This window comes from Lissotriton helveticus, chromosome 1_2, assembly GCF_964261635.1.
Source record: "Lissotriton helveticus chromosome 1_2, aLisHel1.1, whole genome shotgun sequence".
Lineage (NCBI taxonomy): Eukaryota > Metazoa > Chordata > Amphibia > Caudata > Salamandridae > Lissotriton > Lissotriton helveticus.
This window is the reverse complement of record NC_136058.1, coordinates 325,095,381-325,118,579: the sequence shown is the minus strand read 5'-3', so window position 1 is coordinate 325,118,579 and position 23,199 is coordinate 325,095,381. Positions and strand designations below refer to the sequence as shown.

Sequence of the window (23,199 nt, the reverse complement as noted above, 5' to 3'; positions counted from 1 at the left end):
TTTAGGAAGCCTAGAATTGACTGTAGGTTTTTTAGTGTTTTAGGAGCTTGGATTACGGCACATTTCTCTAGGAAATTGTCTGCCAGGCTTTTGCCTTCACTTGATAACTCATATCCTAAGAATAGGACTGTCAGATGGGCAATTCTGGACTTTTTAAAGTTGAATTTGTAACCCTCTGCTGCGAACCCAAGTATTATGGTGTTCACTCTTTTCAAGTGAGTCTCCAAGTCATCATCTGTTAAGTAAATGTCATCGACCTAAGATAATGCTTCATCATCATATAGTTGTAGTAATTCTGTTACTCTTGCTGAGAATACCCCCGGGCTGTTCTTGTACCCCTGGGCTAACCGACAGAATTGTTTTTGAGTGCCATTTACTGAGAAAGCTGTTAAATATCTGCTCTCTGGTGCTATGTTTTGACAAAAGAATCCGTTGGAGATGTCCAAGGTAGTTTTGTATTTTTTGCGCACTATGTTATTCATTAATGCAGCACTGTGTGAGTTTTGCACTGCAAAAGTTTTGCAACATGTGTTAAGGTGTCGGTAATCCAAAACTAGACGATATGAATTGTCTGGTTTGGAGACCGGAAACAAAGGATTGTTCATTTGTGAGGTGCAAGTTTCAATCACCCCCTGGTATTCTAGCTGATCTAGTATTTCATTTACTTGTTTTTTAGCTTCTTGCTTAATTGGGTACTGCCTTTGTGCAGTTGGTTGTGATTTTAACTGGACTTTGTGAGGAGGAGAATCCTCATCCCATCCTACATGATTTTTATATAAAGCAGGTGCTAAGGCCACTGCCCACTTTCTAGCAAGTGTGTATTTTTTATGAATCGGGATTTGATTCGAGAAGGCAGGCATAATTACTTCTTCGCCATGAGGGCACTCCCTGACAAACTCTGGTGGCCAGTCTTTTTCAGCTAAAAGGATGTCATAACCCTTTGAGAGGTTATCCCAAAATAGTCCCCTTATTTTCCTAGTCTTATCTCCCTCTATACGTAATGTTATCTCGTATATTTTGTGGGGCTTGCTAACTCTGGTATCTGCAGTTTCCACTTGAAGGTATTCATTCGTGTCCACTGTCTCCAGATGATTCATAAGGACTTTGCGAGCTATGCTCACCTCTGCTGCGCTGTCTAGCATTGTCTGAGCCCACTCTCCGTTTTTCAGTTGTGTCCTCAGTATTCTCGGCATTGTTAACTACCTTGATACTGGCTACCTTCTTTTTTGGAAATTGTGATTTCTTTTTCAGTTGAGCAGGTTCCTTGTCTTTGGACTTGGCGTGCTCTTCTGATCGTCCTCTTCTTTCCGATTTCTGCAAGGAATTCTGAAAAGATTGAGAGGGACGTGTATCAATGTCTTGATATCTATCAGGTTTTTTAATATTATCCCTATTTCTAAGGTTATATCTATTCCCAGAGGGTTCACTCTGGGGTGACCTTTGTCTCGGGTTTGGAGATTTCTCTCTTCGCCTAGGAGACCTTCCTCTGGACTGGAATTTCTTTTCTTTGGGATTGGATTGTTTGTTCCCATCCCAGTTCTTTTTTGGTGAATTATTATTATTATTAAAAAACATTTTTTCTGGACTTGTAGTCAGTTGCGGTTTTACTGGTATTCCACCTAGACTATCTCTGCCTAGTTCTTCATAGGATTTTTCTATGATTCTGGCAATTTCAGCTGGTTGGTCTGCTATATCTGTCTCTTTTAACCTCTGGCGGATCGCCACGTTTGCTGCTTCACCCTTTATGTTGGCTAGTAATATAGCCGAGACCTGCTTGAAGTCTTTTAGTAATTTCATACCAAGAGTTAAAGCAGGTTCTGGACCGTATTCATCTTGAATTTGTTTTAGCACATCTGGTATTACCGAAATGGATGGAACACCGTGCGTTTTTGTGTAGATGGAAGCAAAGACTGTACCCCAAGTGTCACAGTCCTCAATGTGTGGTGCGATTCCCATTGGGAGACATATAGTCAGAATCCTGTGTTTTTCCAGCGGGGTGGTGTCAGGAAACACCGCCTCTATTTGGGTAATTTTCTGTGCCAACCAGAATGGTATCTGTTCCCGTTTAGCTGGAACTTTACCTAGGCAGGATTGGATGTTCTGTGGTGTAATTTTATTTGTGTTCCCCTGGTGAGGGGTCAGCTGTGGAAGTTTAATCGCTGGCTGAATTGTTGAAGTCCGCATTACATACTGAACTAATTGTCTGTGAATTTTTAGTAGTTGTTTTAGCTGTATTAACAGCTCTGCTGCAGGCATTCTTTCGATGTCTGGATATGGTGTGTATCCGGCTAGGACCGGCCACGTTGCTCCTGGTCTTCCTAAAGGACCGAGCCTTGTAATGTGATTATTATGTTTTAGGGCGCCATCAAATAAGAGCAAATGCTCTTGGAATTTGAGTGGTACTTCCACCTCCTCGAAAGGAGTGTACTCATTAGGAGGTTCCTCTACTTTGTAATAGTGGAAGTACTTTGTTATAGTATTAGCTGCTGGAAAATGTATCCATGTATAGTATACCTCTGTCTGCCGATATTCGTGTGCCTCGATTACGAATATGACTGTGCCACCTCTAGGTGTCAGTCCATTTTCTATAAGTTTTAAGGTTATAGATCTCCTTTTGGCGACCGTAATGAGTATTATATCCGCGTCTGCTGCTTGCATGGTAGCATCAGCATCTGCTATTTCAGTAGCTAATCTAGTAACCTCTCGTTCTTCATCGCTGTCCATTTTGCTGACAGGATGGTATTATGTTTATTTGCAGATCAGGTTTCTTTATGGAAACAGAGATTAGATGCACAATATTTTGGAACTGTTTTATCCTTCAACGTTGACTAGACCAAGAACCATACATAGGAGTTCCATCCTGCGAGGTTTTGGAGGATATTATAACCTTTCACCCACTCCAGACGTCTTTGGAGTATTTGGGAAAAGGGGTCTGAGTGAGAAAGCACGACTGAGTTACTCTAAATGTCTTACGTTAGTTTTATCGCCCTTTCCAAACGCGTTGGGCGCCATGTAGTGTAGCTCCTATTTTCCCAATAGGCTCTGCGCATTGGAATAGTACCTACAGCAGTAAAGGCCTAGGCCAGACGTTAACTAGGTCTACTACTGTCGATGCTAGACTTAATTTTTGGGTTTGCCAGCTAAGCTCAGAGTTCGCTAGAAACTTTCTCGAATGTTCAAGGAAGGATTAACTCCCCTGATTAGACAAGAAGGGATTTAGTTTCTGACAACCATAGAACATGACAACTTTGCTCTCCCCTAATCAAGAGTCAATCTCAAGAGTCGTGTGAGCACAAGGCAATTATTTTACTCAGTCAGTACGTGCATTCTTAGTCTCATCAGAATGTAGAGAAAAGGAAGAGACGGGCGTGTTCAATAAAAGATGTTATTTATTGATCAGTCTCTTTTCTCGTACAAGAGAAATGGATCGATATTATTGCAATACTTATAGTTAAGTAAAGTGCATACATTAAAAGCAATAGTATAAAATAATACTGTAAAAACATTGATATGGTTTCTGAGCCATATGATGTTTTAAAATGATTAAAATATATTTACATACACATATACATTTGACTAAACGTGCTCAACTGGTGTTTCTAAATACGCCTACCCCGTGTACCTGACCTAAGTCTAATACGTGGGCGGGAATAGAAAGTTACAGTTTAAGTTAAGTTTGTTTTTGCCAAGTGAATAACTAAAGAATTCTCTAGGAGGGGTTATTCAGTTCTGTACCTGGAATTTAGGATGAATGAGGAATGGTATCTCTTTCTCTGCTCTCGATATTCCAGGCTGCCTGCGAGGGCTGCCCAGAAGCGCCGGTGCTGGGTCTCTCGGCTTGAGATAGCAGCGCGTCTCTCAGCGCGTCAGGAAGGCGGGGCTGCTGCCTGCGGGGTCTGCTTCTGCTCTCGGCTTCGGCAAGTATGGCTGCTCCGTCTTGTCACCACGCGTGTGTTTTGCATAGGGCAAGGTCGGCAATATTTATACCTTAAAGGTGCCGGGATTGACGTAAGGATGGACATAGGTACGTCAATAAAGATGTCATACGACTTGCTCGTTAGCACATTCTTTACTAAAGTTCTCTGTGAAATCAAAACAATGGCCGCACGGATTATCCAGGTTGTCATAGGTTTGATTTGTTATGAGAACGTCGTATGCCTTATCAGGGGCTGGAGGAATGTCGCTTGTCTAATTAGATCTCAAGCGTTATGACCTAATCAGATAACACGTTCCTGTGCCGTAGTGTGACTGCGTCAGATAACGGTATCTGCATCATGGGGGATTTCTTGCCTCATGGGCTGACTGTTAGTTAACTAGCTAGGTAGTTTAACCAGAATAGGGTCAGGAATAGGGGGATCGATTCAGAACCTATAGAAATACACGACAGATTGGCTGCTTCGCTGCCAAGTTTTATACGCCATTTCTTCAGTGTAATACAAGAAAGCACCAAACAGTATAACAAAGTTGTCAATTGGTTTCATAGTCCATTCCCTTTGTTTAGTGCTGTGAAAGGAAGAGCCGAATTCCAAAATTGATCAATGATGTTTCAGAAATTTCCCAAAGGGAATACCAAGCCGAGTGTTAAAAACTGCATTTCCTCACAGGTTTTGAGCAGGAAACACTGAAATGCTATTAAAGTGCAATATCCAAGGGAACACTGACTCTGTCAAAGATGATCCAAATGGAATTGATGAAAGGTCCCAATTACAAACAACAGAATCAAAATAGGGTGAGGGGACGCCCGGAGTTGAACCAGGGACCTCTTGATCTGCAGTCAAATGCTCTACCACTGAGCTAAATCCCCAACTTTTCAGTAAAATCAGAATGACAAAATATCAGTACATCATGAAAGAGTGTGAGGATCATACTAAGTTGTGCCAGAAAGTACAACCTTGAAACTGTGGAACAGGAGAAGTAGTCCTTAATATTATTTATTAAAGGAAAACTGGATCATTTAAAAAACAGATATTTGTTTCATTGTTATTTTATTTGAATAGGCAGTCGTACATTGGACCAATGCCACTACATACAATGATTGTTTTGAAACATTCTTAAAGGGGAAGAGGTTTTTACGGGACAACTTATCATTTGAGGATTGGTTACCACAATCACTGAGATGGTGATGAAGTATGATTGTTTTGGCCAAATTATGGTGGAAAAACATTTCTACGTACCACTACAATTCGGTATTTGGAAGGTACACCCAAACACCCCTTTCGAATACCTTCCATTTAATACATCAGAAAAAGCCATTTTGCGTTTGCAAATGGCCTGATTCTTCAGACCAGCCTTCTTGCAACTGCAATGATAGTTCGTACATCTTGCACGTAGGCAGAGCATTTAAGGAGAAATTAAATAGTTCCTACGTTGCCCAAAAATGAAGTGCTTCAAACAAACACATACTTTGCATGCACAGAGACGAGGTGGAATATATGTAAGACTGAAGACACAGGTGAAATGAGAAATAGATTGACTGCTTCGCTGCCAAGTTTTATACGCCATTTCTTCAGTGCAATACAAGAAAGCACCAAACAGTATAACAAAGTTGTCAATTGGTTTCATAGTCCATTCTCTTTGTTTAGTGCTGTGAAAGGAAGAGCCGAATTCCAAAATTGATCAATGATGTTTCAGAAATTTCCCAAAGGGAATACCAAGCCGAGTGTTTAAAACTGCATTTACTCACAAGTTTTGAGCAGGAAACACTGAAATGCTATTAAAGTGCAATATCCAAGGGAACACTGACTCTGTCAAAGATGATCCAAATGGAATTGATGAAAAGTACCAATTACAAACAACAGAATCAAAATAGGGTGAGGGGACACCTGGATTTGAACCAGCGACCTCTTGATCTGTAGTCAAATGCTCTACCACTGAGCTATACCCCCAGCTTTTCAGTAAAATCAGAATGACAAAATATCAGTACATCATGAAAGAGTGTGAGGATCATACTAAGTTGTGCCAGAAAGTACAACCTTGAAACTGTGGAACAGGAGAAGTAGTCCTTAATATTATTTATTAAAGGAAAACTGGATCATTTAAAAACAGATTTATTTGTTTCATTGTTATTTGATTTGAATAGGCAGTGGTACATAGGACCAATGCCTCTACATACAATGATTGTTTTGAAACATTCTTAAAGGGGAAGAGGTTTTTACGGGACACCTTATCATTTGAGGATTGGTTACCACAATCAATGACATGGTGATGAAGTATGATTGTTTTGGGCCAAATTATGGTGGAAAAACATTTCTACGTACCACTACAATTCGGTATTTGGAAGGTACACCCAAACACCCCTTTCGAATACCTTGCATTTAATACATCAGAAAAAAGCCATTTTGCGTTTGCAAATGGCCTGATTCTTCAGACCAGCCTTCTTGCAACTGCAATGATAGTTCGTGCATCTTGCACGTAGGCAGAGCTTTAAAGGAGAAATTAAATAGTTCCTATGTTGCACAAAAATGAAGTGCTTCAAACAAACACATACTTTGCATGCACAGAGAAGAGGTGGAATATATGTAAGACTGAAGACACAGGTGAAATGAGAAATAGATTGACTGCTTCGCTGCCAAGTTTTATACGCCATTTCTTCAGTGTAATACAAGAAAGCACCATACAGTATAACAAAGTTGTCAATTGGTTTCATAGTCCATTCCCTTTGTTTAGTGCTGTGAAAGGAAGAGCCGAATTCCAAAATTGATCAATGATGTTTCAGAAATTTCCCAAAGGGAATACCAAGCCGAGTGTTAAAAACTGCATTTACTCACAGGTTTTGAGCAGGAAACACTGAAATGCTATTAAAGTGCAATATCCAAGGGAACACTGACTCTGTCAAAGATGATCCAAATGGAATTGATGAAAAGTCCCAATTACAAACAACAGAATCAAAATAGGGTGAGGGGACACCCGGAGTTGAACCAGGGACCTCTTGATCTGCAGTCAAATGCTCTACCACTGAGCTATATCCCCAACTTTTCAGTAAAATCAGAATGACAAAATATCAGTACATCATGAAAGAGTGTGAGGATCATACTAAGTTGTGCCAGAAAGTACAACCTTGAAACTGTGGAACAGGAGAAGTAGTCCTTAATATTATTTATTAAAGGAAAACTGGATCATTTAAAAAACAGATATTTGTTTAATTGTTATTTTATTTGAATAGGCAGTCGTACATTGGACCAATGCCACTACATACAATGATTGTTTTGAAACATTCTTAAAGGGGAAGAGGTTTTTACGGGACAACTTATCATTTGAGGATTGGTTACCACAATCACTGAGATGGTGATGAAGTATGATTGATTTGGGCCAAATTATGGTGGAAAAACATTTGTACGTACCACTACAATTCGGTATTTGGAAGGTACACACAAACACCCCTTTCGAATACCTTCCATTTAATACATCAGAAAAAGCCACTTTGCGTTTGCAAATAGCCTGATTCTTCAGACCAGCCTTCTTGCAACTGCAAAGATAGTTCGTACATCTTGCACGGAGGCAGAGCTTTTAAGGAGAAATTAAATAGTTCCTAGGTTGCACAAAAAGTGAAGTGCTTCAAACAAACACATACTTTGCATGCACAGAGAAGAGGTGGAATATATGTAAGACTGAAGACAAAGGTGAAATGAGAAATAGATTGACTGCTTCGCTGCCAAGTTTTATACGTCATTTCTTCAGTGCAATACAAGAAAGCACCAAACAGTATAACAAAGTTGTCAATTGGTTTCATAGTCCATTCCCTTTGTTTAGTGCTGTGAAAGGAAGAGCCGAATTCCAAAATTGATCAATGTTTCAGAAATTTCCCAAAGGGAATACCAAGCCGAGTGTTAAAAACTGCATTTACTCACAGGCTTTGAGCAGGAAACACTGAAATGCTATTAATATCCAAGGGAACACTGACTCTGTCAAAGATGATCCAAATGGAATGATGAAACGTCCCAATTACGAACAACAGAATCAAAATAGGGTGAGGGGACACCCGGATTAGAACCAGGGACCTCTCGATCTGCAGTCAATTGCTCTACCACTGAGCTATATCCCCAGATTATCAGTATAATCAGAATGACAAAATATCAGTACATCATGAAAGAGTGTGAGGATCATACTAAGTTGTGCCAGAAAGTACAACCTTGAAACTGTGGAACAGGAGAAGTAGTCCTTAATATTATTTATTAAAGGAAAACTGGATCATTTAAAAACAGATTTATTTGTTTCATTGTTATTTTATTTGAATAGGCAGTGGTACATAGGACCAATGCCTCTACATACAATGATTGTTTTGAAACATTCTTAAAGGGGAAGAGGTTTTTACGGGACACCTTATCATTTGAGGATTGGTTACCACAATCACAGAGATGGTGATGAAGTATGATTGTTTTGGCCAAAATATGGTGGAAAAACATTTCTACGTACCACTACAATTCGGTATTTGGAAGGTACACCAAAACACCCCTTTCGAATACCTTCCATTTAATACATCAGAAAAAGCCATTTTGCGTTTGCAAATGGCCTGATTCTTCAGACCAGCCTTCTTGCAACTGCAATGATAGTTCGTACATCTTGCACGTAGGCAGAGCTTTTAAGGAGAAATTAAATAGTTCCTACGTTGCACAAAAATGAAGTGCTTCAAACAAACACATACTTTGCATGCACAGAGAAGAGGTGGAATATATGTAAGACTGAAGACACAGGTGAAATGAGAAATAGATTGACTGCTTCGCTGCCAAGTTTCATACGCCATTTCTTCAGTGCAATACAAGAAAGCACCAAACAGTATAACAAAGTTGTCAATTGGTTTCATAGTCCATTCCCTTTGTTTAGTGCTGTGAAAGGAAGAGCCGAATTCCAAAATTGATCAATGATGTTTCAGAAATTTCCCAAAGGGAATACCAAGCCGAGTGTTAAAAACTGCATTTACTCACAGGCTTTGAGCAGGAAACACTGAAATGCTATTAAAGTGCAATATCCAAGGGAACACTGACTCTGTCAAAGATGATCCAAATGGAATTGATGAAAAGTCCCAATTACAAACAACAGAATCAAAATAGGGTGAGGGGACACCCGGATTTGAACCAGGGACCTCTTGATCTGCAGTCAAATGCTCTACCACTGAGCTATATCCCCAGCTTTTCACTAAAATAAGAATGACAAAATATCAGTACATCATGAAAGAGTGTGAGGATCATACTAAGTTGTGCCAGAAAGTACAACCTTGAAACTGTGGAACAGGAGAAGTAGTCCTTAATATTATTTATTAAAGGAAAACTGGATCAGTTAAAAAACAGATTTATTTGTTTCATTGTTATTTTATTTGAATAGGCAGTGGTACATATGACCAATGCCTCTACATACAATGATTGTTTTGAAACATTCTTAAAGGGGAAGAGGTTTTTACGGGACACCTTATTATTTGAGGATTGGTTACCACAATAACAGAGATGGTGATGAAGTATGATTGTTTTGGCCAAAATATGGTGGAAAAACATTTCTACTTACCACTACAATTCGGTATTTGGAAGGTACACCAAAACACCCCTTTCGAATACCTTCCATTCAATACATCAGAAAAAGCCATTTTGCGTTTGCAAATGGCCTGATTCTTCAGACCAGCCTTCTTGCAACTGCAATGATAGTTCGTACATCTTGCACGTAGGCAGAGCTTTTAAGGAGAAATTAAATAGTTCCTACATTGCACAAAAATGAAGTGCTTCAAACAAACACATACTTTGCATGCACAGAGAAGAGGTGGAATATATGTAAGACTGAAGACACAGGTGAATTGAGAAATAAATAGACTGCTTCGCTGCCAGGTTTTATACGCCATTTCTTCAGTGCAATACAAGAAAGCACCAAACAGTATAACAAAGTTGTCAATTGGTTTCATAGTCCATTCCCTTTGTTTAGTGCTGTGAAAGGAAGAGCCGAATTCCAAAATTGATCAATGATGTTTCAGAAATTTCCCAAAGGGAATACCAAGCCGAGTGTTAAAAACTGCATTTACTCACAGGTTTTGAGCAGGAAACACTGAAATGCTATTAAAGTGCAATATCCAAGGGAACACTGACTCTGTCAAAGATGATCCAAATTGAATTGATGAAAAGTCCCAATTACAAACAACAGAATCAAAATAGGGTGAGGGGACACCCGGATTCGAACCAGGGACCTCTAGATCTGCAGTCAAATGCTATACCACTGAGCTATATCCCCAGATTTTCAGTAAAATCAGAATGACAAAATATCAGTACATCATGAAAGAGTGTGAGGATCATACTAAGTTGTGCCAGAAAGTACAACCTTGAAACTGTGGAACAGGAGAAGTAGTCCTTAATATTATTTATTAAAGGAAAACTGGATCATTTAAAAAACAGATATTTGTTTCATTGTTATTTTATTTGAATAGGCAGTGGTACATAGGACCAATGCCTCTACATACAATGATTGTTTTGAAACATTCTTAAAGGGGAAGAGGTTTTTACGGGACACCTTATCATTTGAGGATTGGTTACCACAATCACGGAGATGGTGATGAAGTATGATTGTTTTGGCCAAATTATGGTGGAAAAACATTTCTACGTACCACTACAATTCGGTATTTGGAAGGTACACCCAAACACCCCTTTCGAATACCTTCCATTTAATACATCAGAAAAAGCCATTTTGCGTTTGCAAATGGCCTGATTCTTCAGACCAGCCTTCTTGCAACTGCAATGATAGTTCGTACATCTTGCACATAGGCAGAGCATTTAAGGAGAAATTAAATAGTTCCTACTTTGCACAAAAATGAAGTGCTTCAAACAAACACATACTTTGCATGCACAGAGACGAGGTGGAATATATGTAAGACTGAAGACACAGGTGAAATGAGAAATAGATTGACTGCTTCGCTGCCAAGTTTTATACGCCATTTCTTCAGTGCAATACAAGAAAGCACCAAACAGTATAACAAAGTTGTCAATTGGTTTCATAGTCCATTCTCTTTGTTTAGTGCTGTGAAAGGAAGAGCCGAATTCCAAAATTGATCAATGATGTTTCAGAAATTTCCCAAAGGGAATACCAAGCCGAGTGTTTAAAACTGCATTTACTCACAAGTTTTGAGCAGGAAACACTGAAATGCTATTAAAGTGCAATATCCAAGGGAACACTGACTCTGTCAAAGATGATCCAAATGGAATTGATGAAAAGTACCAATTACAAACAACAGAATCAAAATAGGGTGAGGGGACACCCGGATTTGAACCAGCGACCTCTTGATGTGTAGTCAAATGCTCTACCACTGAGCTATATCCCCAGCTTTTCAGTAAAATCAGAATGACAAAATATCAGTACATCATGAAAGAGTGTGAGGATCATACTAAGTTGTGCCAGAAAGTACAACCTTGAAACTGTGGAACAGGAGAAGTAGTCCTTAATATTATTTATTAAAGGAAAACTGGATCATTTAAAAACAGATTTATTTGTTTCATTGTTATTTGATTTGAATAGGCAGTGGTACATAGGACCAATGCCTCTACATACAATGATTGTTTTGAAACATTCTTAAAGGGGAAGAGGTTTTTACGGGACACCTTATCATTTGAGGATTGGTTACCACAATCACTGACATGGTGATGAAGTATGATTGTTTTGGGCCAAATTATGGTGGAAAAACATTTCTACGTACCACTACAATTCGGTATTTGGAAGGTACACCCAAACACCCCTTTCGAATACCTTGCATTTAATTCATCAGAAAAAAGCCATTTTGCGTTTGCAAATGGCCTGATTCTTCAGACCAGCCTTCTTGCAACTGCAATGATAGTTCATGCATCTTGCACGTAGGCAGAGCTTTAAAGGAGAAATTAAATAGTTCCTATGTTGCACAAAAATGAAGTGCTTCAAACAAACACATACTTTGCATGCACAGAGAAGAGGTGGAATATATGTAAGACTGAAGACACAGGTGAAATGAGAAATAGATTGACTGCTTCGCTGCCAAGTTTTATACGCCATTTCTTCAGTGTAATACAAGAAAGCACCAAACAGTATAACAAAGTTGTCAATTGGTTTCATAGTCCATTCCCTTTGTTTAGTGCTGTGAAAGGAAGAGCCGAATTCCAAAATTGATCAATGATGTTTCAGAAATTTCCCAAAGGGAATACCAAGCCGAGTGTTAAAAACTGCATTTACTCACAGGTTTTGAGCAGGAAACACTGAAATGCTATTAAAGTGCAATATCCAAGGGAACACTGACTCTGTCAAAGATGATCCAAATGGAATTGATGAAAAGTCCCAATTACAAACAACAGAATCAAAATAGGGTGAGGGGACGCCCGGAGTTGAACCAGGGACCTCTTGATATGCAGTCAAATGCTCTACCACTGAGCTATATCCCCAGCTTTTCAGTAAAATCAGAATGACAAAATATCAGTACATCATGAAAGAGTGTGAGGATCATACTAAGTTGTGCCAGAAAGTACAACCTTGAAACTGTGGAACAGGAGAAGTAGTCCTTAATATTATTTATTAAAGGAAAACTGGATCATTTAAAAAACAGATATTTGTTTCATTGTTATTTTATTTGAATAGGCAGTCGTACATTGGACCAATGCCACTACATACAATGATTGTTTTGAAACATTCTTAAAGGGGAAGAGGTTTTTACGGGACAACTTATCATTTGAGGATTGGTTACCACAATCACTGAGATGGTGATGAAGTATGATTGATTTGGGCCAAATTATGGTGGAAAAACATTTGTACGTACCACTACAATTCGGTATTTGGAAGGTACACACAAACACCCCTTTCGAATACCTTCCATTTAATACATCAGAAAAAGCCACTTTGCGTTTGCAAATAGCCTGATTCTTCAGACCAGCCTTCTTGCAACTGCAAAGATAGTTCGTACATCTTGCACGTAGGCAGAGCTTTTAAGGAGAAATTAAATAGTTCCTAGGTTGCACAAAAAGTGAAGTGCTTCAAACAAACACATACTTTGCATGCACAGAGAAGAGGTGGAATATATGTAAGACTGAAGACAAAGGTGAAATGAGAAATAGATTGACTGCTTCGCTGCCAAGTTTTATACGTCATTTCTTCAGTGCAATACAAGAAAGCACCAAACAGTATAACAAAGTTGTCAATTGGTTTCATAGTCCATTCCCTTTGTTTAGTGCTGTGAAAGGAAGAGCCGAATTCCAAAATTGATCAATGTTTCAGAAATTTCCCAAAGGGAATACCAAGCCGAGTGTTAAAAACTGCATTTACTCACAGGCTTTGAGCAGGAAACACTGAAATGCTATTAATATCCAAGGGAACACTGACTCTGTCAAAGATGATCCAAATGGAATGATGAAACGTCCCAATTACGAACAACAGAATCAAAATAGGGTGAGGGGACACACGGATTAGAACCAGGGACCTCTCGATCTGCAGTCAAATGCTCTACCACTGAGCTATATCCCCAGATTATCAGTATAATCAGAATGACAAAATATCAGTACATCATGAAAGAGTGTGAGGATCATACTAAGTTGTGCCAGAAAGTACAACCTTGAAACTGTGGAACAGGAGAAGTAGTCCTTAATATTATTTATTAAAGGAAAACTGGATCATTTAAAAACAGATTTATTTGTTTCATTGTTATTTTATTTGAATAGGCAGTGGTACATAGGACCAATGCCTCTACATACAATGATTGTTTTGAAACATTCTTAAAGGGGAAGAGGTTTTTACGGGACACCTTATTATTTGAGGATTGGTTACCACAATCACAGAGATGGTGATGAAGTATGATTGTTTTGGCCAAAATATGGTGGAAAAACATTTCTACGTACCACTACAATTCGGTATTTGGAAGGTACACCAAAACACCCCTTTCAAATACCTTCCATTTAATACATCAGAAAAAGCCATTTTGCGTTTGCAAATGGCCTGATTCTTCAGACCAGCCTTCTTGCAACTGCAATGATAGTTCGTACATCTTGCACGTAGGCAGCGCTTTTAAGGAGAAATTAAATAGTTCCTACGTTGCACAAAAATGAAGTGCTTCAAACAAACACATACTTTGCATGCACAGAGAAGAGGTGGAATATATGTAAGACTGAAGACACAGGTGAAATGAGAAATAGATTGACTGCTTCGCTGCCAAGTTTTGTACGTCATTTCTTCAGTGCAATACAAGAAAGCACCAAACAGTATAACAAAGTTGTCAATTGGTTTCATAGTCCATTCCCTTTGTTTAGTGATGTGAAAGGAAGAGCCGAATTCCAAAATTGATCAATGATGTTTCAGAAATTTCCCAAAGGGAATACCAAGCCGAGTGTTAAAAACTGCATTTACTCACAGGTTTTGAGCAGGAAACACTGAAATGCTATTAAAGTGCAATATCCAAGGGAACACTGACTCTGTCAAAGATGATCCAAATGGAATTGATGAAAAGTACCAATTACAAACAACAGAATCAACATAGGGTGAGGGGAGACCCGTATTTGAACCAGGGACCTCTTGATCTGCAGTCAAATGCTCTACCACTGAGCTATATCCCCAGCTTTTCAGTAAAATCAGAATGACAAAATATCAGTACATCATGAAAGAGTGTGAGGATCATACTAAGTTGTGCCAGAAAGTACAATCTTGAAACTGTGGAACAGGAGAAGTAGTCCTTAATATTATTTATTAAACGAAAACTGGATCATTTAAAAACAGATTTATTTGTTTCATTGTTATTTTATTTGAATAGGCAGTGGTACATAGGACCAATGCCTCTACATACAATGATTGTTTTGAAACATTCTTAAAGGGGAAGAGGTTTTTACGGGACACCTTATCATTTGAGGATTGGTTACCACAATCACGGAGATGGTGATGAAGTATGATTGTTTTGGCCAAATTATGGTGGAAAAACATTTCTACGTACCACTACAATTCGGTATTTGGAAGGTACACCCAAACACCCCTTTCGAATACCTTCCATTTAACCCATCAGAAAAAGCCATTTTGCGTTTGCAAATGGCCTGATTCTTCAGATGAGCCTTCTTGCAACTGCAATGATAGTTCGTACATCTTGCAAGTAGGCAGAGCTTTTCAGGAGAAATTAAATAGTTCCTACGTTGCACAAAAATGAAGTGCTTCAAACAAACACATACTTTGCATGCACAGAGAAGAGGTGAAATATATGTAAGACTGAAGACAGAGGTGAAATGAGAAATAGATTGACTGCTTCGCTGCCAAGTTTTATACGCCATTTCTTCAGTGCAATACAAGAAAGCACCAAACAGTATAACAAAGTTGTCAATTTGTTTCATAGTCCATTCCCTTTGTTTAGTGCTGTGAAAGGAAGAGCCGAATTCCAAAATTGATCAATGATGTTACAGAAATTTCCCAAAGGGAATACCAAGCCGAGTGTTAAAAACTGCATTTACTCACAGGTTTTGAGCAGGAAACACTGAAATGCTATTAAAGTGCAATATCCAAGGGAACACTGACTCTGTCAAAGATGATCCAAATGGATTTTATGAAAAGTCCCAATTACAAACAACAGAATCAAAATAGGGTGAGGGGACACCCGGATTTGAACCAGGGACATCTTGATCTGCAGTCAAATGCTCTACCACTGAGCTATATCCCCAGCTTTTCAGTAAAATAAGAATGAAAAAATATCAGTACATCATGAAAGAGTGTGAGGATCATACTAAGTTGTGCCAGAAAGTACATCCTTGAAACTGGGGAACAGGAGAAGTAGTCCTTAATATTATTTATTAAAGGAAAACTGGATCAGTTAAAAAACAGATGTATTTGTTTCATTGTTATTTTATTTGAATAGGCAGTGGTACATAGGACCAATGCCTCTACATACAATGATTGTTTTGAAACATTCTTAAAGGGGAAGAGGTTTTTACGGGACACCTTATTATTTGAGGATTGGTTACCACAATCACAGAGATGGTGATGAAGTATGATTGTTTTGGCCAAAATATGGTGGAAAAACATTTCTACGTACCACTACAATTCGGTATTTGGAAGGTACACCAAAACACCCCTTTCGAATACCTTCCATTTAATACATCAGAAAAAGCCATTTTGCGTTTGCAAATGGCCTGATTCTTCAGACCAGCCTTCTTGCAACTGCAATAATAGTTCGTACATCTTGCACGTAGGCAGAGCTTTTAAGGAGAAATTAAATAGTTCCTACGTTGCACAAAAATGAAGTGCTTCAAACAAACACATACTTTGCATGCACAGAGAAGAGGTGGAATATATGTAAGACTGAAGACACAGGTGAAATGAGAAATAGATTGACTGCTTCGCTGCCAAGTTTTATACGCCATTTCTTCAGTGCAATACAAGAAAGCACCAAACAGTATAACAAAGTTGTCAATTGGTTTCATAGTCCATTCCCTTTGTTTAGTGCTGTGAAAGGAAGAGCCGAATTCCAAAATTGATCAATGATGTTTCAGAAATTTCCCAAAGGGAATACCAAGCCGAGTGTTAAAAACTGCATTTACTCACAGGCTTTGAGCAGGAAACACTGAAATGCTATTAAAGTGCAATATCCAAGGGAACACTGACTCTGTCAAAGATGATCCAAATGGAATTCATGAAAAGTCCCAATTACAAACAACAGAATCAAAATAGGGTGAGGGGACACCCGGATTTGAACCAGGGACCTCTTGATCTGCAGTCAAATGCTCTACCACTGAGCTATATCCCCAGCTTTTCACTAAAATAAGAATGACAAAATATCAGTACATCATGAAAGAGTGTGAGGATCATACTAAGTTGTGCCAGAAAGTACAACCTTGAAACTGTGGAACAGGAGAAGTAGTCCTTAATATTATTTATTAAAGGAAAACTGGATCAGTTAAAAAACAGATTTATTTGTTTCATTGTTATTTTATTTGAATATGCAGTGGTACATAGGACCAATGCCTGATTGTTTTGAAACATTCTTAAAGGGGAAGAGGTTTTTACGGGACACCTTATTATTTGAGGATTGGTTACCACAATCACAGAGATGGTGATGAAGTATGATTGTTTTGGGCAAAATATGGTGGAAAAACATTTCTACGTACCACTACAATTCGGTATTTGGAAGGTACACCAAAACACCCCTTTCGAATACCTTCCATTTAATACATCAGAAAAAGCCATTTTGCGTTTGCAAATGGCCTGATTCTTCAGACCAGCCTTCTTGCAACTGCAATGATAGTTCGTACATCTTGCACGTAGGCAGAGCTTTTAAGGAGAAATTAAATAGTTCCTACGTTGCACAAAAATGAAGTGCTTCAAACAAAAACATACTTTGCATGCACAGAGAAGAGGTGGAATATATGTAAGACTGAAGACACAGGTGAAATGAGAAATAGATTGACTGCTTCGCTGCCAAGTTTTGTACGTCATTTCTTCAGTGCAATACAAGAAAGCACCAAACAGTATAACAAAGTTGTCAATTGGTTTCATAGTCCATTCCCTTTGTTTAGTGCTGTGAAAGGAAGAGCCGAATTCCAAAATTGATCAATGATGTTTCAGAAATTTCCCAAAGGGAATACCAAGCCGAGTGTTAAAAACTGCATTTACTCACAGGTTTTGAGCAGGAAACACTGAAATGCTATTAAAGTGCAATATCCAAGGGAACACTGACTCTGTCAAAGATGATCCAAATGGAATTGATGAAAAGTACCAATTACAAACAACAGAATCAAAATAGGGTGAGGGGACACCCGGATTTGAACCAGGGACCTCTTGATCTGCAGTCAAATGCTCTACCACTGAGCTATATCCCCAGCTTTTCAGTAAAATCAGAATTACAAAATATCAGTACATCATGAAAGAGTGTGAGGATCATACTAAGTTGTGCCAGAAAGTACAACCTTGAAACTGTGGAACAGGAGAAGTAGTCCTTAATATTATTTATTAAAGGAAAACTGGATCATTTAAAAACAGATTTATTTCTTTCATTGTTATTTTATTTGAATAGGCAGTGGTACATAGGACCAATGACTCTACATACAATGATTGTTTTGAAACATTCTTAAAGGGGAAGAGGTTTTTACGGGACACCTTATCATTTGAGGATTGGTTACCACAATCACGGAGATGGTGATGAAGTATGATTGTTTTGGCCAAATTATGGTGGAAAAACATTTCTACGTACCACTACAATTCGGTATTTGGAAGGTACACCCAAACACCCCTTTCGAATACCTTCCATTTAATACATCAGAAAAAGCCATTTTGCGTTTGCAAATGGCCTGATTCTTCAGACCAGCCTTCTTGCAACTGCAATGATAGTTCGTACATCTTGCATGTAGGCAGAGCTTTTAAGGAGAAATTAAATAGTTCCTACGTTGCACAAAAATGAAGTGCTTCAAACAAACACATACTTTGCATGCACAGAGAAGAGGTGAAATATATGTAAGACTGAAGACAGAGGTGAAATGAGAAATAGATTGACTGCTTCGCTGCCAAGTTTTATACTCCATTTCTTCAGTGCAATACAAGAAAGCACCAAACAGTATAACAAAGATGTCAATTTGTTTCATAGTCCATTCCCTTTGTTTAGTGCTGTGAAAGGAAGAGCCGAATTCAAAATTGATCAATGATGTTACAGAAATTTCCCAAAGGGAATACCAAGCCGAGTGTTAAAAACTGCATTTACTCACAGGTTTTGAGCAGGAAACACTGAAATGCTATTAAAGTGCAATATCCAAGGGAACACTGACTCTGTCAAAGATGATCCAAATGGATTTTATGAAAAGTCCCAATTACAAACAACAGAACCAAAATAGGGTGAGGGGACACCCGGATTTGAACCAGGGACCTCTTGATCTGCAGTCAAATGCTCTACCACTGAGCTATATCCCTAGCTTTTCAGTAAAATAAGAATGACAAAATATCAGTACATCATGAAAGAGTGTGAGGATAATACTAAGTTGTGCCAGAAAGTACATCCTTGAAACTGTGGAACAGGAGAAGTAGTCCTTAATATTATTTATTAAAGGAAAACTGGATCAGTTAAAAAACTGATTTATTTGTTTCATTGTTATTTTATTTGAATAGGCAGTAGTACATAGGACCAATGCCTCTACATACAATGATTGTTTTGAAACATTCTTAAAGGGGAAGTGGTTTTTACGGGACACCTTATCATTTGAGGATTGGTTACCACAATCACTGACATGGTGATGAAGTATGATTGTTTTGGGCCAAATTATGGTGGAAAAACATTTCTACGTACCACTACAATTCGGTATTTGGAAGGTACACCCAAACACCCCTTTCGAATACCTTGCATTTCATACATCAGAAAAAAGCCATTTTGCGTTTGCAAATGGCCTGATTCTTCAGACCAGCCTTCTTGCAACTGCAATGATAGTTTGTGCATCTTGCACGTAGGCAGAGCTTTAAAGGAGAAATTAAATTGTTCCTATGTTGCACAAAAATGAAGTGCTTCAAACAAACACATACTTTGCATGCACAGAGAAGAGGTGGAATATATGTAAGACTGAAGACACAGGTGAAATGAGAAATAGATTGACTGCTTCGCTGCCAAGTTTTATACGCCATTTCTTCAGTGTAATACAAGAAAGCACCAAACAGTATAACAAAGTTGTCAATTGGTTTCATAGTCCATTCCCTTTGTTTAGTGCTGTGAAAGGAAGAGCCGAATTCCAAAATTGATCAATGATGTTTCAGAAATTTCCCAAAGGGAATACCAAGCCGAGTGTTAAAAACTGCATTTACTCACAGGCTTTGAGCAGGAAACACTGAAATGCTATTAAAGTGCAATATCCAAGGGAACACTGACTATGTCAAAGATGATCCAAATGGAATTCATGAAAAGTCCCAATTACAAACAACAGAATCTAAATACGGTGAGGGGACACCCGGATTTGAACCAGGGACCTCTTGATCTGCAGTCAAATGCTCTACCACTGAGCTATATCCCCAGCTTATCAGTAAAATCAGAATGACTAAATATCAGTACATCATGAAAGAGTGTGAGGATCATACTAAGTTGTGCCAGAAAGTACAACCTTGAAACTGTGGAACAGGAGAAGTAGTCCTTAATATTATTTATTAAAGGAAAACTGGATCAGTTAAAAAACAGATTTATTTGTTTCATTGTTATTTTATTTGAATAGGCAGTGGTACATAGGACCAATGCCTCTACATACAATGATTGTTTTGAAACATTCTTAAAGGGGAAGAGGTTTTTACTGGACACCTTATCATTTGAGGATTGGTTACCACAATCACTGAGATGGTGATGAAGTATGATTGATTTGGGCCAAATTATGGTGGAAAAACGTTTGTACGTACCACTACAATTCGGTATTTGGAAGGTACACACAAACACCCCTTTCGAATACCTTCCATTTAATACATCAGAAAAAGCCACTTTGCGTTTGCAAATAGCCTGATTCTTCGGACCAGCCTTCTTGCAACTGCAAAGATAGTTCGTACATCTTGCACGTAGGCAGAGCTTTTAAGGAGAAATTAAATAGTTCCTAGGTTGCACAAAAAGTGAAGTGCTTCAAACAAACACATACTTTGCATGCACAGAGAAGAGGTGGAATATATGTAACACTGAAGACAAAGGTGAAATGAGAAATAGATTGACTGCTTCGCTGCCAAGTTTTATACGTCATTTCTTCAGTGCAATACAAGAAAGCACCAAACAGTATAACAAAGTTGTCAATTGGTTTCATAGTCCATTCCCTTTGTTTAGTGCTGTGAAAGGAAGAGCCGAATTCCAAAATTGATCAATGATGTTTCAGAAATTTCCCAAAGGGAATACCAAGCGGAGTGTTAAAAACTGCATTTACTCACAGGCTTTGAGCAGGAAACACTGAAATGCTATTAAAGTGCAATATCCAAGGGAACACTGACTCAGTCAAAGATGATCCAAATGGAATTGATGAAAAGTCCCAATTACAAACAACAGAATCATAATTGGTGTGAGGGGACACCCGGATTTGACCCAGGGACCTCTTGATCTGCAGTCAAATGCTCTACCACTGAGCTTTATCCCCAGCTTTTCAGTAAAATAAGAATGACAAAATATCAGTACATCATGAAAGAGTGTGAGGATCATACTAAGTTGTGCCAGAAAGTACAACCTTGAAACTGTGGAACAGGAGAAGTAGTCCTTAATATTATTTATTAAAGGAAAACTGGATCAGTTAAAAAACAGATTTATTTGTTTCATTGTTATTTTATTTGAATAGTCAGTGGTACATAGGACCAATGCCTCTACATACAATGATTGTTTTGAAACATTCTTAAAGGGGAAGAGGTTTTTACGGGACACCTTATTATTTGAGGATTGGTTACCACAATCACAGAGATGGTGATGAAGTATGATTGTTTTGGCCAAAATATGGTGGAAAAACATTTCTACGTACCACTACAATTCGGTATTTGGAAGGTACACCAAAACACCCCTTTCGAATACCTTCCGTTTAATACATCAGAAAAAGCCATTTTGCGTTTGCAAATGGCCTGATTCTTCAGACCAGCCTTCTTGCAACTGCAATGATAGTTCGTACATCTTGCACGTAGGCAGAGCTTTTAAGAAGAAATTAAATAGTTCCTACGTTGCACAAAAATGAAGTGCTTCAAACAAACACATACTTTGCATGCACAGAGAAGAGGTGGAATATATGTAAGTCTGAAGACACAGGTGAAATGAGAAATAGATTGACTGCTTCGCTGCCAAGTTTTATACGCCATTTCTTCAGTGCAATACAATAAAGCACCAAACAGTATAACAAAGTTGTCAATTGGTTTCATAGTCCATTCCCTTTGTTTAGTGCTGTGAAAGGAAGAGCCGAATTCCAAAATTGATCAATAATGTTTCAGAAATTTCCCAAAGGGAATACCAAGCCGAGTGTTAAAAACTGCATTTACTCACAGGTTTTGAGCAGGAAACACTGAAATGCTATTAAAGTGCAATATCCAAGGGAACACTGACTCTGTCAAAGATGATCCAAATGGAATTGATGAAAAGTACCAATTACAAACAACAGAATCAAAATAGGATTGAGGGGACACCCGGATTTGAACCAGGGACCTCTTGATCTGCAGTCAAATGCTCTACCACTGAGCTATATCCCCAGCTTTTCAGTAAAATCAGAATGACAAAATATCAGTACATCATGAAAGAGTGTGAGGATCATACTAAGTTGTGCCAGAAAGTACAACCTTGAAACTGTGGAACAGGAGAAGTAGTCCTTAATATTATTTATTAAAGGAAAACTGGATCATTTAAAAACAGATTTATTTGTTTCATTGTTATTTTATTTGAATAGGCAGTGGTACATAGGACCAATGCCTCTACATACAATGATTGTTTTGAAACATTCTTAAAGGGGAAGAGGTTTTTACGGGACACCTTATTATTTGAGGATTGGTTACCACAATCACAGAGATGGTGATGAAGTATGATTGTTTTGGCCAAAATATGGTGGAAAAACATTTCTACGTACCACTACAATTCGGTATTTGGAAGGTACACCAAAACACCCCTTTCAAATACCTTCCATTTAATACATCAGAAAAAGCCATTTTGCGTTTGCAAATGGCCTGATTCTTCAGACCAGCCTTCTTGCAACTGCAATGATAGTTCGTACATCTTGCACGTAGGCAGCGCTTTTAAGGAGAAATTAAATAGTTCCTACGTTGCACAAAAATGAAGTGCTTCAAACAAACACATACTTTGCATGCACAGAGAAGAGGTGGAATATATGTAAGACTGAAGACACAGGTGAAATGAGAAATAGATTGACTGCTTCGCTGCCAAGTTTTGTACGTCATTTCTTCAGTGCAATACAAGAAAGCACCAAACAGTATAACAAAGTTGTCAATTGGTTTCATAGTCCATTCCCTTTGTTTAGTGATGTGAAAGGAAGAGCCGAATTCCAAATTTGATCAATGATGTTTCAGAAATTTCCCAAAGGGAATACCAAGCCGAGTGTTAAAAACTGCATTTACTCACAGGTTTTGAGCAGGAAACACTGAAATGCTATTAAAGTGCAATATCCAAGGGAACACTGACTCTGTCAAAGATGATCCAAATGGAATTGATGAAAAGTACCAATTACAAACAACAGAATCAACATAGGGTGAGGGGACACCCGTATTTGAACCAGGGACCTCTTGATCTGCAGTCAAATGCTCTACCACTGAGCTATATCCCCAGCTTTTCAGTAAAATCAG

At 38.4% G+C, this 23,199-nt stretch overlaps 10 non-coding genes across 10 annotated transcripts; all 10 read right to left on the bottom strand.

Moving 5' to 3' along the window:
- Positions 1 to 5,813: 5,813 nt before the first annotated feature.
- TRNAC-ACA (transfer RNA cysteine (anticodon ACA)) lies at positions 5,814 to 5,885 on the bottom strand. The gene has a single exon. It is a non-coding gene; the product is annotated as a tRNA-Cys (tRNA).
- Positions 5,886 to 6,897: 1,012 nt separating this feature from the next.
- On the bottom strand, positions 6,898 to 6,969 carry TRNAC-GCA (transfer RNA cysteine (anticodon GCA)). The gene has a single exon. It is a non-coding gene; the product is annotated as a tRNA-Cys (tRNA).
- Positions 6,970 to 9,051: 2,082 nt separating this feature from the next.
- On the bottom strand, positions 9,052 to 9,123 carry TRNAC-GCA (transfer RNA cysteine (anticodon GCA)). The gene has a single exon. It is a non-coding gene; the product is annotated as a tRNA-Cys (tRNA).
- Positions 9,124 to 11,215: 2,092 nt separating this feature from the next.
- TRNAC-ACA (transfer RNA cysteine (anticodon ACA)) lies at positions 11,216 to 11,287 on the bottom strand. The gene has a single exon. It is a non-coding gene; the product is annotated as a tRNA-Cys (tRNA).
- A 4,248-nt stretch (positions 11,288 to 15,535) lies between these two features.
- Positions 15,536 to 15,607, bottom strand: TRNAC-GCA (transfer RNA cysteine (anticodon GCA)). The gene has a single exon. It is a non-coding gene; the product is annotated as a tRNA-Cys (tRNA).
- Positions 15,608 to 16,618: 1,011 nt separating this feature from the next.
- TRNAC-GCA (transfer RNA cysteine (anticodon GCA)) lies at positions 16,619 to 16,690 on the bottom strand. Its single transcript has one exon. It is a non-coding gene; the product is annotated as a tRNA-Cys (tRNA).
- Positions 16,691 to 17,690: 1,000 nt separating this feature from the next.
- Positions 17,691 to 17,762, bottom strand: TRNAC-GCA (transfer RNA cysteine (anticodon GCA)). Its single transcript has one exon. It is a non-coding gene; the product is annotated as a tRNA-Cys (tRNA).
- A 1,009-nt stretch (positions 17,763 to 18,771) lies between these two features.
- On the bottom strand, positions 18,772 to 18,843 carry TRNAC-GCA (transfer RNA cysteine (anticodon GCA)). Its single transcript has one exon. It is a non-coding gene; the product is annotated as a tRNA-Cys (tRNA).
- A 1,013-nt stretch (positions 18,844 to 19,856) lies between these two features.
- Positions 19,857 to 19,928, bottom strand: TRNAC-GCA (transfer RNA cysteine (anticodon GCA)). Its single transcript has one exon. It is a non-coding gene; the product is annotated as a tRNA-Cys (tRNA).
- Positions 19,929 to 22,026: 2,098 nt separating this feature from the next.
- TRNAC-GCA (transfer RNA cysteine (anticodon GCA)) lies at positions 22,027 to 22,098 on the bottom strand. The gene has a single exon. It is a non-coding gene; the product is annotated as a tRNA-Cys (tRNA).
- Between the last annotated feature and the right edge of the window lie 1,101 nt (positions 22,099 to 23,199).